General features: G+C 42.2%; 1 protein-coding gene across 5 annotated transcripts in view; it reads left to right on the top strand.

The window, feature by feature from the left end:
• FBXW7 (F-box and WD repeat domain containing 7) overlaps positions 1-16712 on the top strand; it is a 195604-nt gene that overhangs the window by 143430 nt on the left and 35462 nt on the right. The gene's annotated exons all lie outside the window — the stretch shown is intronic.

Genomic DNA, 16712 nt, shown 5'->3' with positions numbered 1-16712 from the left:
CTGAAGGAGAAGGTGAATCGAGTCAGTTTGCGGAGGTGAAAGCCATCCAGCTAGCATTAGATATTGCTGAAAGAGAAAAGTGGCCAGTGCTCTATCTCTATACTGACTCATGGATGGTGGCAAATGCCCTATGGGGGTGGCTACAGCAATGGAAGAAGGGCAACTGGCAACGCAGAGGTAAACCCATTTGGGCTGCCACACTGTGGCAAGATATCGCTGTTCGGATAGAGAAGCTAGTGGTAAAAGTACGTCATGTAGATGCTCATGTACCCAGGAGTCGGGCCACTGAAGAACATCAAAACAATCAGCAGGCAGATCAGGCCGCCAAGATTGAAGTGTCTCAGGTGGACCTGGACTGGCAACGTAGGGGTGAGCTATTTATGGCTCGGTGGGCCCACGATACCTCAGGCCATCAGGGGAGAGATGCAACATATAGATGGGCTCGAGATCGAGGGGTGGACTTGACCATGGACACTATCGCACAGGTCATCCACGAATGTGAAACATGTGCCGCAATTAAGCAAGCCAAGCGGCAAAAACCCCTGTCACATGGGGGGCGATGGCTGAAATATAAACAGTGGGAGGCCTGGCAGATTGACTATATCACACTCCCACGAACACGCCAAGGCAAGTGCCATGTGCTTACAATGGTGGAAGCAACCACTGGATGGCTGGAAACATACCCTGTGTCCCATGCCACTGCCCAGAACACTATTCTGGGCCTTGAAGAGAAAATTTTATGGCAACACGGCACCCCAGAAAGAATCGAGTCGGACAACGGGACTCACTTCCGAAACAACCTCGTAGATACCTGGGCCAAAGAACACGGCATTGAGTGGGTATATCACATCCCTTATCACGCACCGGCCTCCGGAAAAATCGAACGATACAACGGACTGCTGAAAACTACATTGAGAGCGATGGGGGGTGGGACTTTCAAACATTGGGATACACATTTAACAAAAGCCACCTGGTTAGTTAATACTAGAGGATCCGCCAATCGGGCTGGCCCCGCCCAACCAAGACTTCCACATACTGTAGAAGGCGATAAAGTCCCTGTAGTGCGCATGAGGAGTATGTTAGGAAAGACAGTCTGGGTTAGTCCTCCCTCAAGCAGAGGCAAACCCATTCAAGGGGTTGTTTTTGCTCAGGGACCTGGGTACACCTGGTGGGTGATGCAGAAGGATGGGGAAGTTCGATGTGTACCTCAGGGAGATTTGATTTTGGGAGAGAATAGCCAGTGAATTGGGCTGTATGATACCTAACTGCTAAATACCCTGCCAATGCATGTCATTGTATCTATAGTGTCTATATGCCATATCAAGGGTATTACTGTAAGAATTACCCAAATGACTGCGGGATGGACTTTGAAACTAAGCCAAGTACAACAGCGACAGAACTTGAACTGACACCCAGCAATTTCCTCAAGATCAACATCCTCGACCTGCAGAACAAGGGCGTGAGTTGCACCAAATGTACTAGCCACAAGTTCCAGAGGCAGCATACAACAACCCACCATCTCACACCATCTCTCTTATCCTGAAGAACTGTTACAACAGATGGAGCCCCAAAGTCATGGACTAAATAAAATCAATGGACACATTAGAGGAATAGCCCATACGCTAAAGGAATACCATTCGCGTGTGTGTGCGGGGGGACGACGGGGACGGACGCAAGTCCATATACTTATATGTATAAGACAAGGAAGTGGTAGTGGTCGATTGGAAAATGTAAGATCTGGGCATGATGTAGATGGTATAGAATAAGGGGTGGATAATGTCCTGGGTTCAGCTGGGATAGAGTTAATTTTTTTTTTTTACAGGAACCTGGGAGGTGGGGGGCATAGCCGGGGCAGCTGACCTGAACTGGCCAAGGAGCTATTCCATACCATGTGACATCATGCTCAGTATATAAAGGGGGAGCGGGCCGGGGGGTGGGCTCTTCTTTTCGGTGGGGGAAGTGGCAGAGCGTCGGGTCCCGGGTGGTGAGCAGTTGCACTGTGCATCACTCTTTTTGTATACTTTTTCATTAGTACCGTTGTTGTTGTTGCAATTTCTTTGTGTTGTTCCAGTAAACTGCCTTTATCTCAACCCTCGAGGTTCCAGGTTTGGTTTTTTTTTCTCTCCTCCGTTTTCCCCCCATCCCACCGGAGGGGGGCGGGAGGAGTGAGCGAGCGGCCGCGTGGTCCTTTGTTACCGGCTGGGCTGAAACCACGACAATGTTATTTGACAATCCCATGTTATACACATTGAGCTGTCTGTTCTCTTCCTTTCCAGCTTCAAGATCACTCTCAGAAAGTGCTAACAAATGTATTAGGAGCTCCTTAAAATGAGTTTAACATGAAGAAGCAAATATACTCAGTTCTGTTACTGGTTTAATACATATCAAGGTAATATTCTCACCTCATTCCCAAAGGCCTCAAAAGGAATAATGCAATTCCGTGTTGGCATCCATACAGATAAAAGGTTGTATAATTGCATTATATGGAAACTAGTGCAGGCTGCTCCTCTTTTCCCTTTCATTTAAAAACATTTTGAAGACACTAATGCTGGGGGGAGGGGGACTTAATATCTGAGCACTGGGAAATTTTTTCTTAGCCATGTGCTCTTCCAGAGTATTTCTGACAACTGTGGTTTTGTTCTGGGGAGATGAAAAGGTGGAAGAACTGATAGAAGGTTTAGAAAGACCTGTCAGGGGCATGAAGTGGTTAATTTGCATTCCTGAAATTCTTGTGTTGTCTGGAAGGAATCAGTTGATAATTTCTTTCAGGCTGAGATTTTTGTTGGGCAGGACCAGATTTGTTCAGATATAGACGTTACTGTTCAAATTTACATTAAAGAGCATAAGCTAGATAACGTGCCCAGCTGGTTGATGCTGCAGCAGCATTTATCCGTCTAATTTCAAACTACCCTCAAAAAACTTCCTGACACCATCAGCCGGCTGGTTGCATGGTGGGGTCTTAGCTGGAGACCAGTTACATGTTCTGTTTCATCAAGTGCTAACTGTGACAGCACCTCAGTAGAGAGAAAAGATTAACTGTATTTGAACCACTCGTTGGGATCTCTGTAGGTATGACATATCCTTGAGCACAAATTCTCCTCAGGAGCTGAAGACACTTTGCTTGCTTATTTGCATATTTAGGTAGATATCAAGACTAGACAAATACTAACTGCAAGATGCAGATGAAGAAAATAGCCTGCCAAAAGATAGAGAGGATTTGATTCGGCCTGCTGGTTGTTCTCACAGCCTTTATGACTGTTCCTCAGGCTGGTACCCCTGCTCTCATACTTGGGCATCTACTAAACTTGTAAGTTAGAGTTCCACTTCCTATTGCAACAACAAAATATAGTTATTGTGGGGGTGGAGGGGGCATTGTTATTGTTTTTCTCATTTTTTTTTTCTTCTGAGATGAGATTTCTTTTGCTACAGCCATCTCTTTAACCCTGATGTACACTGCCTCTGCTTAGAGAACAGCTTTAGGATCACAGCTCTTCAAAACAGATACCTTTTAGGTTGTAATAGACGTCCCCTGGCACTTGGAAATGGGAAATTAATTTGATTTTCTGTGTCTTGGAACTGTTGACCCATGCTTTAGATCAGTATAGGTTCTGGCTGAGTCTTCCTCTTTTTGCTTTCCCACATTTAGTGTGTAGTACTGAACAGCTAACCCAGCTCACTATTCACATTTCTCTAGCTCTTTTCAGAGTGCAGCACAAAACGGCCAGCTGTCTCTCTGTTGTAAAAGGAAAAAAAATCCATTCTTAAACTAGGTGCATGTAATATAGTAATATAACTAGTTATCATGAATGGGAAAGTGAAAGAATCCCAGTTACTATAAATGTTCTTGCTTCTTGGTATCTTCACCTGCTGAGAGACATTTAACTTTCCTCTGTGATATGGCAAATTAAGTACTTAGCATTTTTTCCTTCAGTATGTTGCATAAAGAAGCACAAAGTGTATTCAGATTTTCTGGTTAACGAGATACTACTGTGAGAGCACCTAGTGTGCTCTTCACTACTGAGTAGCCCACACATCTTGCCACAGATTTGAGGTTTGTCTGTCTGAAAGGAAGAGGATTTCAGAGGACTCTTTGAAGGACTGTACTGATAAGGAGACTGACATCCCTATCTTAAGTTGAAATGTATCTTATTGTTTTAGCTTTTAACCCAGTAGTCTGCAGTACCTAAAATGTCACTCTGAATTACAGGAAAGGTTAGTATCTTCTGCTGTATTTTCCTTGGCAGTTTGATTGCTCAGTCTAAACTTGAGGCTGTTGGATTCCTTCTTAAATTAGCTTTGTACCAAACTTACTTTGTGTTAATCAGAAACTTTATGTTAATCAGAATCAGTAAATATTAGCATACTTTTCATAAGGCGCATGAAAAGACTGTTGCTGCAGTTGTTGGTTTCAAAAAAACCCAAACCTTTTCCAGATGACTTGTGACCAGGTAGAGTTCTTGTGCTGACTTACTTGGGTTAGTGAACGCCTTCATTTTTTTGGTCTTGCATACCAGAGAGTAAGAGGGTTGCTCAGTGTAACATTGCATGCAAATCTGGAGACCACCCACTGTTCCTAAACACAGGGATTCCAAATAATGTGTAACTAGGAGAAATTTTGAATAATGTTTGCCAGAAATCTAGTAGGAACCAACATAAGAGTCCCTCATATTGGTCAGCCAATTCAGCTTTTTGAATCAACATAGCGTAGGAGTTTCTAATCCCTCTGGTGATAGTGGTCTGCCTTCTAATTTTAGTCTCTTTCAGTTTGCAGTTACTTGTAAGGCACAATAGAGCAGTGGAAAAAAATCTGCGTTTTAAAATAGTTTTTGAAGAACAGCATAGGCATGAGTCATACCTGTCCGTGCAGGCCGTAAAAAAGCTGTCGACAGTTAGCTGGGAAGAAGTGTATTTAAACTTTGTTCTTGCCAATTTAAATCACTTTATTCAAAAGCATGAATGAGGTTGTAGTGTTCCATTAAAACTGTTTTTACTGAATTTTAATGAGGAAATATATTTGTACAAGCAGCAAATTAGTTCTTCCCAGAATTTTCCTTTTAATCAAATATTCGTAAACATTGTGTATGATTTTACAAGGGACAAAAGTGAACATTTTTAAATCTTGTCCCAAGGGGGAATTTGGCTAACAGCTGGGACTGTATATGAATAACTGCATAGAGATTTAAATTTAGGTTTATAAGCGAATGATCTGGTCAGTGGCTTGTAGCACATTTTGTTGGAAGTAGATAGTAAAGTGGGGATTATTCAGATCTGGCCAGTTTTCAAGGCGCTAGTTTGTTCTGCGTATGGAATTAGACTAAAGGGAAGAGACCACATGATGTGCGAAGCTCGCGTTGAAGGTTAAATTACAAGGAACCTAACAGTAGTCTGTGCTTTGATTTTTGCCAACTTTCTGATCAGAAAACTGAGACTTCTGCTAAATAGCAGACTGCAGACTGGTGCTCTCATACACCTCCCTCCCGCTTCCCTTTCCCACTTCCATTCACTCTCTACCTGTCATATCGGCAAGCCTACGATGTATAGCAGGATTTCTTTTTCCATTTCTGTGAGAAAGATTGGCATACATAAACCAGTTTGGCACTGATTGAATATTAGAGATGGAATATGATAATAAAAGGAAAGTGGGCAAAAAAAACCCCTAGAGATTTGTCAGAACATTGCTGGCATCGCTTTAGCAATGTTATAGCTAATAACATGCTTTAGCAGTTGCTTTCTGCTAAGAGAAGGAATAGGAATTAGGACGTACATTTGCACGGGCTTTATTGCAGCATCTTTAATCCCTCTTCTTGTGTACTAATTTCAAATAATAGATCATAATATTTTGCATCTTTCTAGAATATTAAAATAGTATAATTTAAGATGCAAAGAATAAACTTCCTCATACAGCCGACCACACTGGTGACTTGGACTGTTCCTAGACATTTTGCTTTGTAGTATTTCATTGGCTTCATTTTTTTTTGGTAAATCAGTAACATTAGATGGGCTACGTTTCCTTCAGTAATTGGATTTATGAAATACTAAGAGTCTCCATAACATTACAGACTTTAAAACCATGGTTGCCATCTAATTTTGTGGTTACAAGTGAATGGAACAGCAAGCCAAAAATTTCTGAGATCTCTAATTTGCTCCATCTCTCTATAAATAAAGAAATTCTAAGTTTCAAAACCCAGGAATTTAGATAACTGACTTGCTATTTATCCCACAGTGAATGGATTGGTTTAGGGGGCGCATTTGTTGCATCACAGGGAACTGGCAAGTTGACAGAAGTTTTAGAGAAATGGTTAAATATGTGATGACTGAGGTTATGTAAAGGTTGCAATATGCAGTTTTCCTTGAGGGTAGAAACGGGGGGGTTTACTTGTAATTTTTAAATTCCATTATAAATACTATAGCTTAATAAAGGGAGCATAACAAAGTGATTTCCCAAAGGAATTTTAGACACAACAGTGGACAGGTATGGCCATTCTCTTTTTTATGCTGTGGTTCTTAGGTTTCATACAGGTAGCATTGTTCGAAAAATATCTCTGAAACTCTGTGAAATGTGTCACCTTATTTCATACTTTTCTCATTCTTTGAGAGATCTCTGTTATAAATTTGAGCCCTGTTCTGCGCTCAAATGTATTGGAGGTATCTATCCCTAATCTTACCTAAATAATGCTAGATTCAGTGTAAAAAAAATTGATTAGCAATTCTTATCACTCTTGTCTGGATGAGGGACTACTTACCCTAAATTATGCAGTGCTACGTTTCTTGTAGAGGCAGGCAGGTGTGTTGTATGGTTTCTAGACTGGAAGCACCTGTTCAGGGAAGAGTTTGTTTACATGGGGCAGGTTTGCTGGCCTGCTCACTCTGCCTGTAGCCCCTTTTGACATGAAATTGCACAGCATAAGGTTAATGACAGTGGGTTAGCAAGGCTTCAAAGCATCTGGTGTGACCCCGGCATGCCTGGCATTCCTTTCTGCTGTGCAGAGGGTCGGCATCCGTTCCCCTGTGGCCGCAAGAATGTACTCGGGAGAAACCAGCTCACATTGTGGTTCCCCCAGGCCTCTGGAGAGTTGTCATGGCAATAACTCATGAGGGTTCGTGGACGATGAGTAAATCCCCTTCTCTGTGCTCTACTGTAGGCATGGATTGTGGTGAGAAAAGGAAGCTGCATCAAGCAGGTATAATGTAAAATTGTCCTCTTTATAACCACCACCGTCATTTACAGGTAGGGCAGAGCATGCGTTGTGGAAAAATGACCATTTGCATGTACCAGAGACACTTTGGGCTGCGAGGAGTCTGTGTCCCACCAGGTCATAGCGCTGACCAGACTGACCTGCACCCTTCCCCTAGACTCACCGAGCATGCTGTGGCCAAAGGCAACGTAGGCCTAGCTGCATCTTCCCCATAGTGGCTTCTTCCAGCTGCTCCACAGATGTGGCCAAGTATGGGGGGGAAAAAGCCAAATATACTCTGTGTCCTGCAGTCCAGACACGCCCCCCTTGTTGGTGCTTGGACATTGTATAGAAAAATGCTTCACCTGGATTCCAGGGAAGGAGAAAACATGGAAGAGGATGGAAAAGGAAAGGAGTAATAAGGTGGAACAGTAAGTCTTGTTAGACTGAGATGCTGTGGAGAGGGCACGAGGGAGGAAACTAATGGGGAATTGCTGGGCCAGGAGATTGATACAGGGAGCAGAGGGCAGGGGAATGGAGGACCTTGGGGCTGGTGATTACAGAGAAGTGAGGATGAGGAACAGACGGAGAGAAGAGCCCAAGAGCTTCATACATGTTCAACAGAACAAACTCCTCTCCGAAGCTGAGATTCATGGGTCCTGTACTCTGCAATCAGCAGACTGCCCTGAAACTCACTGGCACGTGATGTTTCATCTTCCTCTAGTGCTGTTGCACCAAGGGTGGCATGCTGTTGTATTCCTTACCGCTGGTTACCTGCGGCACTGGGGCATCACATGGGGGGCTCAGGCTCTTCCATGCCACTGGCATGCCGAACGGGAAGTCACTGTGTTACCAGATGATGGGGGGGAAATTAAATTCTCTTGACATTATAAAATCCTGCCAGGATGCCATGCGTAAAACGTTTGCAAGTTTGCTCTTGCAAACTTGATGCATGTGCACAAGTGGGTAACAATGTGTCTTAAATTGCAACCTCGGACACTGTTTTTTCCACAGAACGTGTCTTATTTAGTATGCACCACGCACAGGGCTGTCTTAATAAGCAGCTTTTTAGGAGTAAAAGCATCTTACACCTGTCATTTCAAACTCCTTTGATTGCTTGCTTGGTTTTGTAACCTTTATACTGTGTTTAGGTAATGCAGGTGGGAAAGATATTTGACATTTTTAATAGTTTTTTTTCTTCAAATTCTTCCTAAATCCTTCTGGTATAATCTGTAATTCCAGGAATTCTTCTGTAGCCTAAAGGCTCACCACTAACCCCTTATCATTCTCATGTACCACAAATGAGGGACAGAAACTATTTTGTAAATAGATTTCTATAGATTATGCCAGAAAAATAAGCACTTCTCTTGGCAATCAAAATTAAACTATCTCCAAAGAAAATAAAAAATTGAAAACTTAACAGAAAATGGGCAGTAGATACCAGTGCTCTATTTGTATTCAGTGCGAAGGACAGACATTTTTGGAAAGCCTTCTGAGTCCGAGCAGACTTTTCTTTTTCTGTACAAAGGTGATTTCCCAACCTGCTTATATTTGACTGAAAACAGTTCTGCCACTGGTGTTCAAAAGGCAGAAATGCACATTTCACCAATTTGGAAATGTTGTCAATATAAACAAAACCAACTCAGCTCTGTGGTTGAAATATTGAAAAAGGAACTGATCCCTATTGGGGTTGGGGGGGGGGTATTGTGGTCATCGTCTGTTGATCAGCAAGAAAGGCTTGTGCTTTGTGCGCCTATGGTAGGATTTAAGAACGGTCTCAAGGGCCTGGTTTTCTAACTTTATGGACTATGTCACAGGCAGAATCTGTGAAAGGATTATAATGGCAATATAAGATAAAATTACTAAAAATGGAGCCCAGGGGTGGTATTTTAGAAAGCAACTATGTAAGTGCCCAAAGTGTAATGTGTGGACTGCTGTCTTTGTATTGCCCCAAACTCAATACCCTGTGCCCAAGTGGTGTCTGGCTGCTGGCATGGCAGCCACTGCCCTTGGCTTCAGTGGAGTGTAAGGATATCAGGGAGAAGAGTGGGCCAAGAGAGGAACCTGGATGGGATGCGTGGTGCCAGCTACCTCTACAGAGCAAGCGTGAGTGCTGGCGGGTTGCAGGGGCTGTTCAGCGGGGCAAGGTGACACCAGGCTGGCTGGCTGCAGCAACCTGCGCGGTGCCGCTCAGGCTTGTGCAGGATGTAGCACGTAAGGTCATCTCTTCAGGAAATTTAGGAATGTACTTTGGTCTCTGAAGCAACTGCTGCTGTGTCTCAGAAGCACAGCCCTGTTCAATGTGAACTTGAGTGATTAGCACAGCTATTACTGCATCTATAAATAGAATTCATCTTACAATATATTAAGTTTAATGATATAATAAATAGATTACAGTTAACTTTAATAGGAGCACAATGAATGGAGATGTAGTTCTTATGAAGATCTGCTGCCATTAGTGAATGTTTTGCAAGATGCATTATATGGAATACCTTCTTATTCCTTTGAAAAATGAATAATGTGACAATACTGTCTAGAAACAAAACACAAAAAAGCAACTCATAATGTTCCTGTTGCACAGAAAGCAGTCAAGTACGTGAAAGTGCAGGCTGCATTAGCAACCTTAACTGCTCCTTATGAATATGCATTATGAAAAATGTTTATTATATGATAATATTGCTAGTTTTAAAACAAACCATACAAGATTTCTCTGTAGGAAGCTTGCATATGGTTACTGTCACAGGGAATTAAAAGCAACATGAAGCCTAGCTCCACTGATATTTTTGTTTTCATTTATCCTTAACAAGGAAAAAAAAATGCTTTGGGAAGAAAATGTTTTGTTTTTTTTTTTCATTGAAATAATATACAGTTCTAATGAGACAAGCTCCCTGGAGTTTTAACATGACATGTTTAAGGAAGGTTGACATTATACCCCCTGCCTGTGGTTCACCTTGTTGTGCTTGTTTTATGGTAAAACTTCAATATTGAGTGTCCATTTCCAGTTGACAGAGACTCAAGTATGTTTTTCAATGCGAATAAGTCGCTCTATGGTAATAATACAGCCCCCTGGGTTGGGAGAACAAAGGCTAAACCCCAGTTCCTTGCTGTTTCACCTAAGGCTGTAGTTTGGCAAGCCTTTAAGGTAGCTCTTCTGGGGGCTTGGAGAAGTTAAAAAAGGAGAGCAGGCTGTACCTCTTGCTATGCTGGCACAGACATCTGTGTGGCCATGCAGTGAGGGAGATGGGGAATCTGACCTGGCTGAAAAACAGCCCAGCAGAAGTGTCCCTAGGTCAGTTGCCACCATGGTTGACCACACAGCCATACAACGAAGGCTGTGATGGCACACCTGAGAAGGTGACACAAATGTAGAAATGAATGGCCAAGGGCAGCCACAGGTGCAGGGACTGCTTCTTTTTTTTTTTTTTTTTTTTTTTTGTCAGTGGCTGTGTTGGCTTAAATGCACATCAAAATATAGGTGAGAGATTGATGCCTCTAGGTGTAAATAATAGGCTTATGCTCTCTGCGTGGGACACTTGGGTCACAGTTCCTCATACCTTTTTCTCAGTGATGTAGCTGGCTCAAGAAGTTTGTGCCCTGCCTGTAAATTGCTCATTTGCTTCTGCTGGCTCAGTTTTTTGTTGAAGGCATGGCAGAAAATTAAACTAGTAACTGGATCTAAAAAACAACCCCAAAGGAAAAAACTTAAAAGTATTTCTCCTCACCCTGCATCAGTTAATGAATCTGGTTCACAGACCATTTCTACATATGTTTATTCCTGCAGAAATAAGGGCGAGAGCCATTCAGGGATAGGAATGAGCAGGTGAGACTGGGACATCTTTAAGCTGGCGTTGCCACCAAGAAACAGTGCATGGAACTGTCCCCTTCATAAATGGGTGCATGACAGCTTCAGCTGTACTCCTTTAAAGTAACCTAAGCATCCAAGCATATGTTGCAAGTTCTGTGCCCAACTATGGGCAACCAACAAAGAGGACAGGAAGTATGACCTTCAGAGGGGAGTTCTACTCTGCTGGAGACACAGTGATGCCATATTACATTAAGCCTGTCTTTGCAATCTCGCTGCTCTTAAAACATAATCTGAAGTTTATTCTAAATATCCAGCGCTGAAGTCTGTTATGTACGCTTCATGTATAAATCCTTTTCAAAGCTATTTTTGCAGCCATTAACTAGCACACCTTTTGAATCTTATCACAATATATTTAAAACTTAATATTTTTTAAAGGGCAACTTAATACTTTTTTAAAAGGCAAATGTTAAAAGGAAGTGGTTTATGGGAAATCTGTGCTACAAATATACACCTTTTAAAACAGTATTTATAATGAAAGTTCATACTATTCTAATAAAAAGGATTTATTAATAAATATTAATCTGATTTTTCAGTTGCTATCTATGCCATTTCCTCCCCTGCAAAAACAAAACTTAGGGGCTATTTACAATATTTTTTTTAACCACACAGTACCTTACTTTGCATGGAAATAAAGAATAATAATGTGTGGGAAATTTCAATTTGAAAGCAGTCTTCAAAATGCTTTGCCAAGAAACATTATACAATTAGTAAAACAATTCAGTAGTACCTATCATACTTTGTAATATGTGTTCTCCACTCCGTTTAAGTAAGCTTTAGAAGACTTCGTGCAATTTACTGTAGTGCCTCTGTGTGTCCTGCCTCCCATAATAGAGTTCCTGTAGCTTTCCCTACTTCTTCCCAAACCTTAAGTTCATTGGTACTGCAAAAACGTGTCATTGATCAGTAAGTACTGATCAGTGCACATTGCAACGTGCAGGATTGTGTTTGACTTGTACTACACGTATCATAAGCTTATATTTCTTTTTGTATCTATGTTGAGGCAAACATGCTGGAGTTAACCTCTCTAAGCCTACTGCAGGCATCATAAGTAAATTGAGTAGAAATTTCTCCATCTAAACTGCTTTCAGGGAGCCAAGTTGCACTTGTTCTTCCTTCATACGTGGAGGGTAGCAGCTGTTGGTCACAAACTGGTGCACTTAAATTCACTTCAAGTCTATTCTGTTGCATCAATACTAATTGTATATTCTACACGAACACATGATTACACCCATGTGATAAGGTGCATTGGACGCTGTGCCCTTGAACTTTGCCCGTTATCCAAATATCACTTTTCCTTAATTGGTCCATGTACTAAAACTTTGTCTCGCCCTGCCCACAGGTATTGAATTTACCCATAAAATCGCTCCAGCTCAGCACCTAGGATGCACGCTAATAAATCTCAAATTAGCAATAGCCTTAAGGGCATTGCCTAGCCCAAGCTCAAGCAGGAGAAAGCATGAGAACATAGGATTTCCAAGATCCCAGTGGGTCACTTGTTTCATTTCATAATACGTTCAAAAAGAAAAAGATCTGACAGTAGTAGTGGTGCCTTTTTGTAGAAGAAGGGCCTGCCTTGAATTACTTTGGAACATGTTTAACACTTGCTATGGTATGGGATTTTTTTCTTCTCTTCTAAGACTTTATAGGAGTTGGACTCTAGCATCTGCCTTTCTCATTGACTGAATGGGGAACTTAGGCTTTTAAATATAGGTGTGCTAAGCTAAGCTGTAGTTAAATGTCTAAAGCAGATGGCAGAGGTACCTCTCTGTGGGGCCAGATTCTTGCCTGAATGGGAGCATTTGGCAAATTAAATGAAGTATGTGGTCAGATGAAGAGGTCGAACGTAGAAGACAAAGCGCTGGCTGCTGCAGCTGCCCAAACTAGATTACCAAGCAGAAGGGAAGTTTTTAAAACCTAAGCAGGTCCAAATTTGAGAAAGGGAAAAATAACTAAGCATGACTGTCCTTCCCAGGTCGTCTTTGCTGTCTCCAGGGTAAATCTTGCGCAGCTAAGGATTTGGTCCCACTTCATTAGGGTGTTTGGTTTCCTGGGTGGAAAAAAACCCCACAATCCTATTAGACAACACAACAAATCCCTCTGAAATGTTTCTAAAGGAGTCAGTCTGCTAAACGTCTGCTAAGTGTGCAGGGTACACAGAATCCCTTCTGGCACCGTCTTGAATGATGCATTTACCAATATTAATGGAGATACCAAACCATATTGCTCCACAGTTCCTCCTGCACACATTATGCTCCTAATGCACATATGTATATGTGAAATGCCAATTACGGTTTTTGCATTCCATGGTTTAAGCACCACTGTACTTCCAAAATGCTGACTGACCATTACCATGGCCAGACCATCCTGTGGTCTTTCCACTCAAAAATGTTTTTCCAACCAAAAAAACCAAAAATGTTGTTTCTTTGGTCTGTTGCACTGTAATCTCCATTCTTCTGGGGATTATATAGCTCTGCAGGTGATTTCTGTAATTCATTCTAGTCTTTCATTATAAGTAATAGACGGTCTTAATTACAGCATGCCACATGACAAACTGGTAAAGGTGCTAGAAATGTTGCCAACAGGAAAAGAATTGGATGGTGTGAATTTTTATTAATTAAGAGTTGGCAGTACTTATGGGAAATAAGATTGGACTTGTGTCCACTGGAAACTATGTAATTTTGGTATAGACATTTTTCTAAATGTCATGAATTGTATGCCGTTTGTGGTTTTAAAAACTTGAAAAATTATCTTCAGCTTAAACAAAATAAACCAACCTTTGAATAGGGAAAGAAACATGGCAACTTTTGATTTTTTCTCTTACCATTGCTTTATAGTCTTCCTCAATGTACCTTAATTTGTGATGAACATTTACTTCATACCATTAAGTAAGTATTCTTAGAGCATATTAAGTTACTGCAATAAATATTATTGCAAATGTCAGTACAGATGTAAATGAATGCATCGTCTCTGCTACTTGCTGTCAGGCTCTCCAAAGCATCTGAGGGCTTGGGGTCATATTCCTCCACCATTGTATTTTCCAGGAAGGTGCAGAGTGAAGCTGTGTGACCTGCCACACTGCTCAGTCTTCCCAGGTTGAGCAGTTCCCCACTACTTTTGCAAAGCCTTAACTAATTTCTTATAATTGAGAGTGTGGTACATTCATGATACTAAACTTTTCCGAGGACAGGGGAGTTCTCAAAGTCAAGGCAGAGAGAGAAAGCCCTTTCTAGACAGTAATTCAGAGCAGGAGCCTAACAGTAGGTGCCCTTAGCCTCTAGTGGAGCATGTTCCTCTCCATGGACTCTGGAGAGCCCAGGCTGTAGTTAGGCATTTGGGGGAAGAGCAGACACCCAACTAGAGTAGTCTTGCAACTACCCAAGACTATCAAACTTAATTTGAGGTAGAGAGGATGATTCTTTATTTCTTGGGAATCGAAAGTGGTAACGCTCTAGAGAAAAATACTAAATAAGTGAGAACTAGAGCCATATCCATATGCAATTTTTGTCTCTTGCTCTGAGGAAGGCAGACTGCTAGATGAAAGATGGTCACCGTTCAAATGTCAAAATCTGTCTGTGGTATCTGTATCTAAAATTAGGAAAAACTCCACACCTTTTGTGCAGAATAAGTACCTGATAAACCAAGTTTTCTACCACTAGCAAATGATTGTTGGGGTTACTACGTGGTCCTGACTGAGGCAAAGAGATTAGCAGTTAAGTCGGTGGGTTTTTACCACGAGAGAATATCTGCCAATCATTATCAAAAGAGAAGGAATCAGCAATAGCAGTACTCCAAAAAAGAGGAAAATAGTAATTTCTAATTATTATTCAACTCATTGACTGCTTACTCCAAAGCACATTTTGTTCAGAAGATGAATCTAGTTACGCTGTCAGGTGACACTTGCCTTTGGGCTGGGGGAGAGGCTGATCCCAGAGGATTTCCTCCCAGTGCCCGCTGCAATGCTGGAGGAAGGAAGAACAGCCGTCGTCCCCTCTCTCTGCATCGAGGGCACTCACAGACTGGAGAAGGGGCAGAGATAGCTGTGAACGTTACAGGGCATTATGCGTGCATGTGTATGAAGTACTTCTAAATCCCCATAGCGATAATGTTCGAATTCTTTCTTACTCTGATGATTTGGGTATTAATTTGCTTCCTGTGATTATCCTGTGTATATGCAGCCTATGGGGTTTTTTTCCTTTCCCCTTTGCATGTGATGTGCTAGCAAAGGAAGACAGTAATAGTCTCCCAGGATATGTACAGCTCTGTTCATATCTGAGGTATGAAGTCAACTCAAGACCATTTTGTTCTCATAAAATATACAGCACTGCAGTTTAATGGATAATGGCATAAATGCCAAGATTTGATGGGCAGAACCATTTTCACTGGGAGACAGAAAAAGACTATGAGGACTCAGTGTTGGATGGGAGATACGTAAAACCATGTAGAAGCAGGACCTTGCGTGCTATGGGGGTAGTGATTTTGCCTTATCTGAGTGTGCTAACACTTGGCACACTGAGCTATTATAAAGTAACAATACATACGAGATTTTTTTTGAAGTACTAATGAGGAAGCTGACGGGTCTTAAAGTAATTCCACTCCTTTAGACAGGTGTTCTCTTTTCTACTTTTTTTGTACTGCTTTGGGTGATAAAGATGATTTCCCCTCGGGTCAAAAGGAACTGACTATGTGTTTGCTTCTGTTTGAATGCATCGGTCGGTCTGGAGGGCTGCTGAGCATCTCCAGTTCCCACTGCACCCAGGGAAAATTATAAGGGAGCGTTGCAGCTTTATATCATGTTCTGGGTATGCTCAGCTCTGCTCTGAACTTGGGCAGGAAACTTGGAGGGAAGGGAAAAAAAAAAAAAAAACAAGGAAAAATTGCAGAAGCTGGAGTCTCTTATTTGAGTTGTCTGTATAGAAGCTAAAAAAAAAAAGCTGCCTAGCTGCTGTGCTGGTTGCAGGTATCTGTCTGACAGCCCAACCATATGTCAGGAACTTCTGCCCTTGAATCGAACCGTAAGGGTGAATTGAACAGATTTGTTGATGTGCACAGAGTAGGAAACGACCGAAAAGGAGCGCTCCTTAGCAAGTAATTACCTAGGGCTTTCCTTATACTAGAGGTGAGAATCGGTCGTAGGATTTGAAGACCAAGCTAAGATGGCTTGGTCTCGCCTGAGGGCTGTCTTTTAACAGAGAGGGGAGCGTGTGTGTGCGCGCAGGCTGCTCCAGGTGCTTGGGGAAGGCTGCCTGCGTTCTGGGGAAACCCTGGACCTGCTCCTGCGTTTTACAGCTTCACCGCTGCTATGCTGTGAATTAGTGTTTTAATGTATATTACATAATTGTTGGATTCGGGTCTTTCAACTCTTAAATCCTCAAACCCCGTTTATGCTATTGTTTAGCCAATAGAGGGTATTTCAGCATCTTTCTGCCTGGCAAAACTGTGGTGTATTTCACATTATTCTAAAATTAGCTGCACTTTTGAAGGACTGATTTGCGTCCGTCCACAGAACGCAGTCGCGTACGAGTCCAGCCAGGCTCGCCGAGGGCGACGGTGCAATTATAATTGGTGGCAATCAGCTTGTTTTGCTCCCGCTTGGAAGACCGTGAAGCGCGTGGCACTGGGGGAACAGAGCGAGGGTTGTGGGGCCGGCCTCCGAGGCCGTTTGAGGGAAGAGG

The sequence above is a fragment of the Haliaeetus albicilla genome, chromosome 1 (genome assembly GCF_947461875.1).
Source record: "Haliaeetus albicilla chromosome 1, bHalAlb1.1, whole genome shotgun sequence".
Lineage (NCBI taxonomy): Eukaryota > Metazoa > Chordata > Aves > Accipitriformes > Accipitridae > Haliaeetus > Haliaeetus albicilla.
Note: the sequence above shows the minus strand (reverse complement) of the source record. Positions and strands in the feature narration are given on the sequence as shown.